General features: G+C 55.2%; 1 long non-coding RNA gene across 4 annotated transcripts; it reads right to left on the bottom strand.

Annotated features, from left to right (window-relative positions):
• Positions 1–453: 453 nt before the first annotated feature.
• On the bottom strand, positions 454–10,367 carry LOC120371590. Of its 4 annotated transcripts, XR_005584472.1 has the most exons (6): positions 4,734–4,793; positions 4,042–4,157; positions 3,092–3,455; positions 2,649–2,780; positions 1,097–1,208; positions 454–485 (listed from the first exon to the last, which is right to left on the bottom strand). It is a non-coding gene; the product is annotated as an uncharacterized LOC120371590 (long non-coding RNA). The 4 variants fall into 4 exon arrangements; XR_005584473.1 differs by lacking the exon at positions 454–485 and having other exon boundaries at positions 928–1,208; positions 2,638–2,780; XR_005584471.1 differs by lacking the exon at positions 454–485 and having other exon boundaries at positions 928–1,208.
• Positions 10,368–13,861: the final 3,494 nt, after the last annotated feature.

The raw sequence follows: 13,861 nt of genomic DNA, 5'->3' as shown, positions 1-13,861 counted from the left end.
CATCGCATGAGGGCAGTAGATTCTGGCACGTGACTTATTTTCCCTTGGTACTAAACCCAGCACCAGGGGAGAAAACAGATCAGTTACCACCTTAGTTCATAATGTCTTCTAGGCTCTTCCTTTCAACTCTCCCACATGGCACGGCTCTGCCCTCAACCCTCTTCCCGTTATACCTTTAGCATTGCAACCAAAAGCACCCCTTGCAACGGCACCCGACATAGTCACTCTGCACAGCAGACTCTGGCCCCTCCCCAGCCTTAATACCACAGAGCCCCATACCCAACGAGGAAGCACACGGGCTGTGAAGAATACTACAGTGAGTACAGATGAGGATTTCAAAGCACTGACCTCTTACTCACAGCCAGTTAAGCGGGAGGCAGGAAGCGGAGGACTATTCATGTCTCCTTAGAAGAATGTCCAGGCTGCTCATGTCCACTTCTGCATATTCTCACCCATCTAGGGCTCCTGGATGATTCCTCTGGAAACTAATAAAGCCAAGCAAGTACCATCACTAAACAGAGTTCTATTGGTGTATTTAATCTTGCCCTCATCCCTGCCTCCCTCTCTCATCCCATCTCCATCCACCCGACTCGATAAACAGAGACTGAGTCAACACTGACAGACACCGATCCACTCTAGCGCCCACTGTCCTGCATGATTTTCATCCCCTCCTACTTGTACATAGCTCCTGAGACCTACCCTGTGGAGATGCACACCTAGCACTCCTGCCCGTGTCCTACCAAAGGAGACGGCACAAGGAGGAGGCGAGGACAGAGAGACAGACAGACAGAGAGTGTGTGTTGGCCAACACAGAGGAGAGAGAGAGAAAAACACGGGAGGGAGTCAAGAAACTCATGAGCTGGAGTCATCCCCCTGGATCCAACCTTCTGCTGCAGAGGACACACTGCTTATGGTCAGAAAAATGACCAGCCCCTGAAAATGGGGACCTTGTCTCCCTCGTAACCACTAGTTAGGAACCTTTTCTTACAAACCCAGCCCTAGCTAAAGGGGTGTCCCTACCAGGAGGTGGGCCATGAGCAGAGCAACCACCAAACCAGACACTTATCTCACTGAGAGTGGTGGCGGTTCCACTCACAGATGGACGGCTTTTGCATCGCATCAACAATGCTTGTGGTCTCGTCGCTCTTGCTCGCTTTCCATTGTGTGAGGACAGTAGACTCTGACGCGTGACTTCTTTTCTCTTGGTACTAAAACCAGCATAAAGGAGGTAAATAATTAAGTTACCCTCTCGGTCAGCAATGTCGGGTAGGCTTTTTTCACCTCTCCCACACAGTGGGACTCCGTCCTCAACCCTTTTCCCATTACACATTTAGGACAAAAAGTAGAAAGGACCCCTTGCAACAACCACCGAAAAAGCCACTCTGCACTGCAGACTCTGCACAGAAATGCCAAACCCGCAGAAAAATATGCAGCAATTGGGCTTGCTTTTGGCTTAATTGGCTCGTGAGTTGCTTGTTGACTAGTTTTTGGCTTGTAGGTTGTTCCTCGTTGTAGCTTCTTGCCTTTTTTTTTTTTTTTTTTGGATCGGCTCCCAGCAATCAGGGGCAAGCAGGAGGAAAGAGGGGAAGAGAGTCCACAGCGGGCCCACCGCAGTCCCAGACTGCACACCAGGCGAGATCTAGTCACAGAGCTTTGGGGTTCTTAGGGACTGGCATGTTTTGAAATGGAATTAGCTTGATTTTTCGCTTAGACTCATAGACTTTAAGGTCAGAAGGGACCATTATGATCATCTAGTCTGACCTCCTGCACAATGCAGGCCACAGAATCTCACCCATCCACTTCTATAACAAACCCCTAACCTATGTCTGAGTTACTCAAGTCCTCAAATTGTGGTTTGAAGACCTCAAGTTGCAGAGAATCCTCCAGCAAGTGACCCGTGGCCCAGGCTGCAGAGGAAGGCAAAAAAACCTCCAGGGCCTCTGCCAATCTGCCCTGGGGGAAAACTCCTTCCCGACCCCAAATATGGCGATCAGTTAAACCCTGAGCATGTGGGCAAGACTCCCCAGCCAGCATCCAGGAAAGAATTCTCTGTAGTCACTCAGATCCTACCCCATCTAACATCCCATCACAAACCATTGGGCATATTTACCTGCTAATAATCAAAGATCAATTAGTTGCCAAAATTAGACTAGCCCATCATACCATCCCCTCCATAAACTTATCAAGCTTAGTCTTGAAGCCAGATATGTCTTTTGCACCCACTACACCCCTTTGAAGGCTGTTCCAGAACTTCACTCCTCTAATGGTTAGAAACCTTCGTCTAATTTCAAGTCTAAACTTCCTAGTGTCCAGTTTATATCCATTTGTTCTTGAGTCCACATTGGTACTAAGCTTAAATAATTCCTCTCCCTCCCTAATATTTATCCCTCTGATATATTTATAAAGAGCAATCATATCCCCCATCAACCTTCTTTTGGTTAGGCTAAACAAGCCAAGCTCTGTGTCTCCTTTCATAAGACAGGTTTTCCATTCCTCGGATCATCCTAGTAGCCCAGGCAACTGCAACTCTGGTCCCTTCCCCAGCCTTAATCCCACAGAGCCCCGTATCCAACGAGGATGCACATGGTGTCTGAAGAAAATTACAGCAAGTACAGATAAGGAATTCCAAGCACTGACCATTTACTCACAGCCAGTTATGCAGGAGGGAGAAAGCTGAGGACTGTTCATGTCTGCTTAGAAGGATGTTCAGGGTAATCAGGTCCACTTCTGAGAGTCTCTCCTCCGGGTAGGGCTCCTGGACAATTCCTCTGCCAGCGCAGCTGCAAAAGCCATGCATCAGCCAGCATTACACACTCAAACAGATAGTCAACATCAAGAGTATCCATTCCACTCTTGCACCCGCTACCCTGCATGATTTTGGTCCCCTACTTGTTCATAGCTCATAAGACCTAGCCTGTGGGGATGCACACCTACACCCCTGCCCATGTCCTACGAAGGGAGACAGCACAAGGAGAGGCAAGGACAAAGAGAGAGAGGGACAGAGAGACAGAGTGTGTGTGTTGGCCAATACATTAGAGGAGAGAGAGAGAGAGAGAAAAAACGTGGGAGGAAGTAAAAAAAAAAAACTCACCAGCTGGAGTCATCCCCCTGGATCTAACGTTCTGCTGGAGAGGACACACTGCTTGTGAACAGAGAAATGACCAGACCCTGAAAATGGGGAACTTGTCTCCCTCGCAACCACAGCTACTCAGGAATCTTTTCCTACAAACCGAGCCCCAGCTAACGACAAGTCCCAGCCTGGAGGCAGGTGGGCCGTTAGCAGAGTCTTCACCGAACCAGACACTTATCTCAATGATGGTGACGTCTGCTCCACTCCCAGCTCGATGGCCTCTGCATAGCCTGGCATCAACAACGCTCGCTGTCTCACGGCTCTTGTGCACTTTACATCTCAAAACGGGGGTGGGCTCTTACCCTTGACTTCTCTGTCTGTGGTACTAAGCACAAGAGAGAAAAACAAAAGTTATCATCGGAATCTGCAATGTTGTGTAGGTTCTTCTTCTCTCATCTCCCATTACACCTTTATAGATACAATTAAAAAGCACACAATGCACACATAAACTGTGGAACTCCTCGCCAGAGAATGCTATCAAGCTTAAGCTTAATGGGGTTAAAAAAAAACTATGTAAATTCATGGAGGAGAGGTCCATCAACAGCTATTAGTAAGGATGGGCAGGGATGGCGTCCATAGCCTCTGTTTGCCAGAAGCTGGGAATGGGCAACAGGAGATGGATCACTCGGTGATTCCCTGTTCTGTTCATTCCCTCTGACCGAAGCCACTGTCGGAAGGGAGGATACTGGACTACACGGACCTTTCGTCTGACCCAGTATTGTTATTTTTACGTTTGTATGTTAAGCAGCACCTTGCACCTGCATCCAAGAGAGTCACTGTGAAGAGGAGACTATTGTCCCTTCCCCTGGTCTTAATCCCACAGAGCCCCATGGCCAACGAGGAGGCTCATGGCTTCCGAGGAAAACTAGAGTGGTACGGATGAGGAATAGAGGCCGTAATTGTTCACTCACAGCCAGTCATGGAGAAGGCAGAAAGCTGAGGACTCTTCATCTCTGCTTACAAGGATGTCCAGGCTGCTCAGGTTCACTTCTTCCAGTTTCTCTGTCTGGGCTCCTGGACGATCCCTCTGCAAACACAGCATGTAACCCAAGTAGGAGCCATCACTGCGCAAAGTTCTATTGGTGTCTGAGATACCGCCCTCCCTCTCCCATCCACTCTACATCAACCCCACCTGATGAACAGAGTCAGAGTCAACTCCCACAGTCACCCCGGCCACTACCAATGGAGAATCTAGTACCCGTCATGCTTCTCTTCTCCCTCCCAATGCCTCAGTGCGATGCAGGCTCTCCAGACCAAGCCTGTGAGCATGCACCACTGCCCATGTTCTATGCAAGAAGACAGTATAACGAGAGACGTTTTGGAGCATGAGCTTTCGTGGGTGAATATCCACTTCGTCAGATGCATCCGACAAAGTGGGTATTCACCCACGAAAGCTCATGCTCCAAAACGTCTGTTAGTCTATAAGGTGCCACAGGACTCTCTGCTGTTTTTACAGATCCAGACTAACACGGCTACCCCTCTGATACTTGACTACAAGGAGAGAGAGAGTGCGAGCATACTGGCCAACATATTAGAGCTTAGAGAGAGACACAGACACAAACACACACATAGGAAGAAGGACCAACTCAGCATCTGTACTCACCTTCCTGGTTGCAGGCCACTGCTCAGAAGAACCCGCTCCTCTCTTTCCTGGAAGAACAGCAGCTTAGAAGATAGGGAAATTCTCCTAATGCACCCACGACAAGGAAGAAAACATTTATAAGAAACCAAACCCACCTAAAGGGACGCAGCCGTCTGTACTCAGCCTCTACCCTGCATTTATCTTGGGCTTTAGCCGTGCCCCTAAAAGTTGTGAAGTGTAGTTATGCAGGAGAGAGAAAGCTGAGGACTGTTCATGTCTCTTTAGAAGGATGTCCAGGCTGCTCACGTCCACTTCTGCCAGTTTCTCCCCGGGCTGGGGCTCCTGAAGAACAATTCCTGTGCAAGCGCACCTACAAAAGCCAAGCACGAGCCATCACAACACAAAGCTCTATTGGTGCTTGAAATCTTGCCCACATGCCTGCCTACCTCTTCCATCCCATCCACATCATCCCCACTCGAATAGAGACAATCAACATCCGCAGTCACTGCTCCACTCTAGTGCCCACTACGCTGCATGATTTTCATCCCCTCCTACTTCTTCATAGCTCCTGAGACCTAGGCTGTGGGGATACACATCTAGCACTCCTGCCCGTGTCCTATGAAGGGAGAAAGCACGAGGAGAGAGAGAGAGAGAGAGGGGATGTGTGTTGGCCAACACAGAGTAGAGTAGAGAAGAGAAAGAGAAACACAGGAGGAAGGCAAGCAACTCACCCCCTGGAGTCATCCTCATGGATCTAACCTTCTCCTGCGGAAGACACACCGATCCTGGCCAGAGAACTGAGCAGCCTCTGAAAATGGGGACCTGGTCTCCCTCATAACCACTAGTCAGGAACCTTTTCCTACAAACCCAGCCCTAGCTAAGTGGGTGTCTGTACCAGGAGTCAGCTGGGCCGTGAGCAGAACCCTCAGCAAAACAGACACTTCTCAGTGACAGTGGTGTCTGCTCAGCTCCCAGATGAATGACTCTTGCCTGGCATGAGCACTGCTTGCAGTCTCATGCCTCTCGCTCGCTTTCCATCGCATGAGGGCAATAGAATCTAACGTGTGACTTTTTTCCCTCAGCACTAAACCCAGCACAGAGGAGAAGAACAAAGTAAATTAGCATCTCTGCAATGTTGCATAGTCTCTTCATTTCATAGCTCCTGTGTCCCATGGCTCCGCCCTCAACTACTTTACACCCGCAACTAGAAGGGACCCATTGTAACTGCACCCAAAATAGTCACTTTGCTCAGTAGACTCTTGTCCCTTCCCCAGCCTTAATCCCAAAGAGCCTCGTACCCAACTGTGACCAAGTGGGAATGTTCTGAATGTTTTCTCTGAATACTGTGTGGGTGCCTCAGTTTCCCCTATGCCTTTCTTAAATATCTAGGTGTGGGGGACCAGGGTGTATGATTTTTGCAAAGCTTAGAGGGCCCCTGTGATACTGTCTGCATAGAGAATGGCCGGCACTCTCTCCTGGCAACTAACAGCCTGGGCCCCTCCTCTGCAAAGGGGCCAACTGAAGGTGTCAGAGAACAAAGAGATCAGGTGACCTCCTGGCCCAGGAAAGGAAGAAAGGCCAGACAGGAGGGGCTGGAGAGTCTCCGATTGGAGCTGGCTGGGAAAATGGAGGGGAGCCCAGACGGGGCTCTGGCCTCCTGGGGGCCCCCCAAAGACGGACCTAACTGAGGGGGTCCTGTTATCTGTACCTGCAAGACCTGTCTTGGACTGTGTTCCTGTCATCTAAATAAGCCTTTTGTTTTACTGGCTGGCTGAGAGTCTTCGTGAATGGCAGGAAGCTGGGGGTGCAGGGCCTTGTCTCCACCAAACTCTATGACACCAATGAGGAAGCACATGGCCTGTGAAGAAAACTACAGCGAGTACAGGTAAGAAATTGAAAGCACTGACCTCTTACTCACAGCCAGTTATGAACAGTCCTCAGCTTTCTGCATTCTGAATGTCTCCTTAGAAGGACGTCCAAGCTGCTCAGATCCACCTCCTCCAGTTTCTGCTCTGTCTGCAGGGCCGGCTCCAGACCCCAGCGCGCCAAGCGCGCGCTTGGAGCGGCGTCCCACGGGAGGGCGGCAGGCGGCTCCGGTGGACCTCCCACAGGCATGCCTGCGGAGGGTCCACTGATCCTGCAGCTCCAGTGGAGCATCCGCAGGCACGCCTGCGGGAGATCCACCGGAGCCGTGGGACTCGCAACCGCCAGAGCGCCTCCCACGGCGTGCCGCCCTGCTTGGGGCGGCGCAAATCCTAGAGCCTAGAGCCTAACCCTAACCCTAACCCTTTTCATCCCCTCCTACTGCTCCATGGCTCCCGAGACCTAGCCTGTGGGGATGCACACCTAGCACGCCTGCCCGTGTGCTATGAAGGGAGACGGGATAAGGAGAGGCAAGGACAGAGACAGAGAGAGAAAGAGTGTTGGCCAACATACTGGAGAAGAGACAGACAGAGAGAGAAACATGGGAGGAAGGCAAGCAACTCGTCACTTGGAGTCATCCCCCTGGATCTCACCTTCTGATGCAGAGGACACACCGCTACTGGCCAGAGAACTGAGCAGCCCCTGAAAATGGGGACCTTGTCTCCCTCATAAACACAGCTAGTCAAAAACACTTTCTTAGAAACACAGCCCCAGCAAATGGAGCGCCCCTACCAGGAGCAAGGTGGGCCATGAGCAGAGCAATCACCAAAACAGACAGTTATCTCATTGAGAGTGGCGACTGTTCCACTCCCAGTAGGACGGCTTTTCCTTGGCATCAGTAGTTCTTGAGGTCCCATTGCTCTCGCTCACTTTCCATGACATGAAGGCAGTAGACACTGACAAGTGACTTCTTTTCCCTTGGTACTAAACCTAGCACGAGGGGAAAAAACAAGTAAGTTACCATCTCAGTGGGCAATGTTGGGGAGGCTCTACTTTTCGCCTCTCCCACACAGTGAGGCTCTGCCCTGAACCCTCATCCCATCACACCTTTAGGACTACAAGTAGAAAGCAACCCTTGGAATGACACCTTAAAACAGTCACTCTGCACAGCACACACTGGTCACACACACCACACCTGTGGGGAAAAGCATGTTTTTGGCTTGTAACTTATTGCTTCTCATAGCTTGTTGCTTCCAGCAAGCAGAGGCAAAGGGGGGCGAGAGTCAGGGGTGCACACCAGGCCCACCACAGTCCCAGACTGCAGACGCCAGGAGGGATCTAGAGACTCTGAGGAAGCAAACAGAGTGTGAAGAAAATTGCAGTGAGTACAGATGAGGAATTCCAAGCCCTGACCTCTTACTCACAGGCAGTTATGTGGGAGGCAGAAAGCGGAGGACTGTTGATCTCCACTTAAGAGGATTTCTAGGCGGCTCAGGTCCACTTCTGCCAATTTCTCCTCCGGCTGCTGCTCCTGGATGATTCCTCTGCAAACGCAGTAAGTAACCCAAGAAAAAGCCATCACTACACAAAATTCAACTGGTGCATGAAATCTTGCCCTCATCCCTACCTCCCTGTCCCATGCCATCCACATCAGCCCCACTAGAGCAGAGACTCAGTCAACACCCACAGTCACCGCTGCACTCTAGCGCCCACCACCCTGTGTGATTTTGGTCCCCTCCTACTTGTTCATCGCTCCCAAAACCTAGCCTGTGGGGACGCACAGCTACCACACCTGCCCATGTCCTATGAAAGGAGACAGGACAAGGAGAGGCAAGGACAGAGAGAGAGACAGACAGACAGACAGAGAGTGTGCTGGCCAACACATTAGAGGAGAGAGAGAGAGAGAGAGAAAAACATGGGAGGAAGTCAAGAAACTCACCAGCTGGAGTCATCCCCCTGGATCCAACCTTCTGCTGCAGAGAACACACTGCTTGTGGACAGAGAAATGACCAGCCCCTGAAAATGGGGACCTTGTCTCCCTCGTAACTACAGCTATTCAGGAACCTTTTCCTACAAACTCAGCCCCAGCTAACGACAAGTCCTGGCCTGGAGGCAGGTGGGCCGTTACCAGAGTCCTCACCAAACCAGACCCTTATCTCACTGACGGTGACATCTGCTCCACTCCCAGCTTCATGGCATCTGCATAGCCTGGAATCAACAACGCTCACTGTCTCACGGCTCTTGGGCGCCTTCCATGTCACAACGGGGGTGGGTTCTTACCCTTCACTTCTTTCTCCGTGGTACTAAGCACAACACAAGAGGGAAAAACAGAAGTTATCATCAGAATCTGCAGTGTTGTGTAGATTCTTCTTCTCCCATCTTCCATTACACCTTTATAGATACAATTAAAAAGCACGCAACGCACACTCAGCCTTTGGAGCTCCTGGCCAGAGAATGCTGTGAAAGCCAAGACTATAATGGGGTTCAAGTAAGAACTAGGTACAGTAACTCCTCACTTAACGTTCCCGTTATGTTCCTGAAAAATGCGACTTTAAGTGAAACGATGTTAAGCAAGTCCAATTTCCCCATAAGAATGAATGTAAATGGGGGGTTACGCTGCAGAGAATTATTTTTTGCTATACAGTACCGTACTATAGTTGGGGGGTGCCCCCGCCTTACCCCACACGGGCACAGCCCACTGGCACTGGCGACAATGAGGCAGGCAAGGAGGCTGAAGGTGCAGTAGGCTAGCAGAAGCACGTTGCACAGGAGCAGCGGCAGCTTTCCCTCTCTGCAAGCACCAGGGTCGGGGGCCTCAACCCTCGGCCGCCCACGCCGCCTCGTCCCCCAACCGCCCACCCTTAACCTGCCTCTTCCTCCCCCCTCCTTCTCCTTTACTTCACACACCGGGTCCTCGCTCCTGCCCGCAGCCATCAGCTGGCTTGCGGTGTTTGGAAGCAGGGGAGGGAGGGGGAGCCTGCACAAGGAGTCTTCACTCCCCGTCCCCGGATGCCACAAGCCAGCTGATTGCCACAGGCAGGAGGCGGTGAGGGAAGGCACTGATCCGCGGGGTCTGCTGGCAGGCGGAAAGTGCTGGGGGGGGCGGCATAGGAGAGCTGTTGGGGGGCTGCCGACTGTGGACAAAGCAGGCAGCCAAACGCTGTTATAGCCAAGCATTGCACAACTTCAAATACAGCATGTTCTGTAATTGACCGGGGATGTAAGATTGAAACAATGTTAAGCGAGAGGATGTTAAGTGGAGAGTTACTGTCAATTCATGGAGGATGAGTCCATCAACGGCTATGAGTCAGGATGAGCAGGGATCGTGTCCCTGGCCTCTGTTTGCCAGGAGCTGGGAATGGGTGACAGTGGATGGATCACTTGGTAATTCCCTGTTCTGTTCATTCCTTCTGGGGCACCTGACATTAGCCACTGTCGGTAGACAGGATACTAGGCTACATGGACCTTTGATCTGACCCAGTCTGGCCATTCTTACGTTCATATGTTAAGCAGCCTGTTGCACCTGCATCCAAGACAGTCACTGAGCAGAGGAGGAGACTGTTGTCCCTTCCCTTGGTCGTAATCCCACAGAGCCCCATGGCCAACAAGGAGGCTCACGGCCTCTGAAGAAAACTTGAGTGGTACGGATGAGGGCTAGAGGCCATAATTGTTCACTCACAGCCAGTCATGGAGAAGGCAGAAAGCTGAGGACTCTTCATCTCTGCTTACAAGGATGTCCAGGCTGCTCAGGTTCACTTCTTCCAGTTTCTCCTCCGGCTCCAGCTCCTGGACAATTCCTCTGCAAACTAATAAAGACAAGCAGGAACTATCACTACACAGAGCTCTATTAACACCCTCCTCCCTGCCTCCCTCTCCCATCCCATCTACAGCCGCCCCAGTCGAGGAACAGAGACTGAGCCCACACTATCAGTCACCGCTCTACTCTACAATCCACTGCTCCCCACGGGTTTCGTCCCCTAGCTCGCCTGCCCATGTGCTATGAAGGGTGAGTGTTGGGCAGGAAGGAGAGAGAAGGGCTGAGGGGCCCCATGGGTGGAGGGAGGAATGGGGGTGCAGGTTGGGGAATGTTGGACAAAGGAGAAAAGGGCACTGGGGGGCCCACAGATCTAGGGACAGAGTGGGGTGCAGGTTGCAGTGGGAGGGAGGAAAAAAGGGGACTGAGGGGCCCAATGGATGGGGGAAATGAACTGGGGGGGCTGTTGGGGAGGAAGGGGCGCTGAGCAGTCCCTACAGGTGGGAGCATGGATGGAGGCGCAGGTTGTGGTGAGCTGGGAGGATGTTGGAGAGAGATGGGGTCTGAGGAGTCCCTTGAATGGAGGAATGAACTGGGGGATACAGGCATGTAGGCTGGCGAAAGTTGTTGCAGGCTTGGGGGTGTTGGGGAGGGAGGGGGGCGGAAGGGGGCTATGGGAGAAGGCATGTACGGGAGAAAGTAGGGATGGGGTGCAAGTTGGGGTGGCCTAGGAGGCGTTGGAGGGAGAAGAAAGGACTGAGGGGCCCAACGGATGGGGATAGACGGGGCGGGTTGGTTTCGGCTAGAGGAACGGGCGTTCAGATTGGAGAAGGCTGCAGGCATAGGGGCGGGTGGGTGGGTTGGGGACTGGGGAAGCAGGTTGGGGCGGGCTGGGAGTTAAAGGGGGGGATGAGGAAAATCAGGGCGGGCTGTGGGGTGTGTGAGGGAAGAGGAAGGTTGGGGGGGCTGAGGGGGATTAGAGAATGTCACGGGGAGCTGGGGGGGTTGGAGCTGGGGTGTGGAAGGTCGCGGCGCACTAGGGATGCAGGGGGCTGGGGGTAAGGGGCACCAAGGGGCTTGGGAAATTCACAGTGTGCTGGGGGCACCGTGGGGGCCCGTGGGGGGAGGGACGTTTGCGGCACACTGCAGGTGTGTGGGGAAGGGGGTGGCCCATGAGGAGTTGGGGAAGCTCACAGCAGTGCGGGGGCACGGGGGGTTGGGGAAGGTGGCAGGGGCTGTGGCTAGGCGGGGGGGCTGTGGGAGCTGGGGAGGAAAGGCGCGCTGGGAGGGTAGGGGCTGTGTCTGGGTGAGGGAAGCTGTGGGGATGGGGGCTGTGGCTGGGCGGGGAAGGCGCCCTGGGGTGCTGGGGAAGGCGGAGGGGTTGAGGGGCTGTGGCGGGCAGAAGGGGAAGGCGGAGGGGTTGAGGGGCTGTGGCTGGGCGGGGAAGGCGTGCTGGGGTGCCGGGGTGGGGAGGGCTGTGGCTGGCCGGGAGGGGAGGTGGGGGCTGTGGCTGGGCAGAAGGCGGAGGGGTTGAGGGGCTGTGGCTGGGCGGGGAGGGGCTGTGGCTGGGCGGAAGGGGGAAGGCGGAGAGGTTGAGGGGCTGTGGCTGGGCGGGGAGGAAAGACGCGCTGGGGTGGGGAGGGGCTGTGGGAGCCCATGGGGAGGAAAGACAGGCCAGGAGGGCTGTGGCTGGGTGAGGGATGCGGGGAGGGGGCTGTGGCTGGCCGGGGCAGGGGAGGTGGGGAGAGGACTGTGGCTGGGCGGAAGGGGAAGGCAGAGGAGTTGAGGGGCTGTGGCTGGCCTGGAGGAGAGGTGGGGAGGGTCTGTGGCTGGGCAGAAGGGGAAGGCGGAGGGGTTGAGGGGTTGTGGCTGGACGGGGAGGAAAGGCGCACTGGGGGTGCCGGGGTGATGGGGGTGCCGGGAGGAGGCGGGAGGAAATATGCGCCGGGGGCTGTGGCTGGACGGGGAGGAAAGGCGCTGGGGAGGGGCTGTGGCCGGTGGGGAGGTGCTGGGGGTGCTGAGGGGAGGCGGGGCAGGAAAGGCGCTGGGGGTGTCGGGGGAGGTGCAGGGGCTGTGGCTGGGGAAGGTGGTGAGGGGCTGTGGCTGGACGGGGAGGAAAGGCGCTGGGGGTGCCGGGGGTGATGGGGTGCCGGGGGAGGCGGGAGGAAATATGCGCCGGGGGCTGTGGCTGGACAGGGGGAGGAAAGGCGCTGGGGAGGGGCTGTGGCCGGCGGGGAGGTGCTGGGGTGCTGAGGGGAGGCGGGGCAGGAAAGGCGCGCTGGGGTGTCGGGGGAGGTGCAGGGGGGCTGTGGCTGGGGAAGGTGGTGAGGGCTGTGGCTGGACGGGGAGGAAGGCGCGCTGGGGTGCCGGGGGTGATGGGGTGCCGGGAGGAAATATGCGCCGGGGCGGCTGTGGCTGGACAGGGGAGGAAAGGCGCTGGGGAGGGGCTGTGGCCGGCGGGGAGGTGCTGGGGTGCTGAGGAGGCGGGGGCAGGAAAGGCACGCTGGGGTGTCAGGGAAGGTGGTGAGGGGCTGTGGCTGGGAAAGGTGGTGAGGGGGCTGTGGCTGGACGGGGAGGAAAGGCGCTGGGGGTGCCGGGGGTGATGGGGGTGCCGGGGGAGGCGGGAGGAAATATGCGCCGGGGGCTGTGGCTGGACAGGGGAGGAAAGGCGCTGGGGAGGGGCTGTGGCCGGCGGGGAGGTGCTGGGGTGCTGAGGGGAGGCGGGGAGCAGGAAAGGCGCTGGGGGTGTCGGGGGAGGGAGGTGCTGAGGGAGGCGGGAGCAGGAAAGGCGCGCTGGGGGTGTCGGGGAGGTGGTGAGGGGCTGTGGGAGCCCGTGGGTGGGAGGAAAGACGCGCCGGGGGCTGTGGCTGGACGGGGGTGAGAGGAAAGGAGCTGGGGAGGCGGGGGCTGTGGCTGGACGGGGGGGGCTGTGGGAGCACATAGGGGCGGGGGGGGCTAGTCCCAAACACCCCGCGGGGTGGCGGGGTCGCTGCGGGGGCCCCACGTCTCGGGGCCGCAGCGCGTCGCGCCCAACGCACCCAAGTCCCCCGCTTATCACGGGTGGCCTCCAGACTGGTGACGTCACTTCCGCTCCAGGCCCCGCCCTGCGAGCGGAGCCTGTCGCGCCCAAAGCACCGCCCACTGGGTCCGCGGGGGCTGATGGGAGTTGTAGGCCGGGGCTCACTACAACTCCCACAAGCCCTTGCGTGATCCCGCCCTGCGCCCCTTCCCCCAGCGGGGGCTGGGTGCTCTGTCTGGGACCCCCACTATTAAACCCCCCGGTGAAGGATTGAACAGCTGGAGACTGGGGCCGTGTGCAGAACTGTGTAAAAACCACCGATGGCGGAGAGAGAGATTGACATGGACATTTTAAATATCGGCTTTAAAAAAAAGAAATAGAGACTGGAGCCAAGGAGGCAAAACTAGAAAGGGAACGTAGAGGGGAGGGTTTTGCTAGGGAAACAGCTGCTATTACTTAGAACATAGAGACAGGGACCTCACTGCCCCCCACCGCGGGATCCCATCCCTCTCC

Source organism: Mauremys reevesii, linkage group 9, assembly GCF_016161935.1.
Source record: "Mauremys reevesii isolate NIE-2019 linkage group 9, ASM1616193v1, whole genome shotgun sequence".
Taxonomy (NCBI): domain Eukaryota; kingdom Metazoa; phylum Chordata; order Testudines; family Geoemydidae; genus Mauremys; species Mauremys reevesii.
The sequence above is the reverse complement of the archived record's forward strand: the minus strand, read 5'-3'. Positions and strand labels throughout refer to the sequence as shown.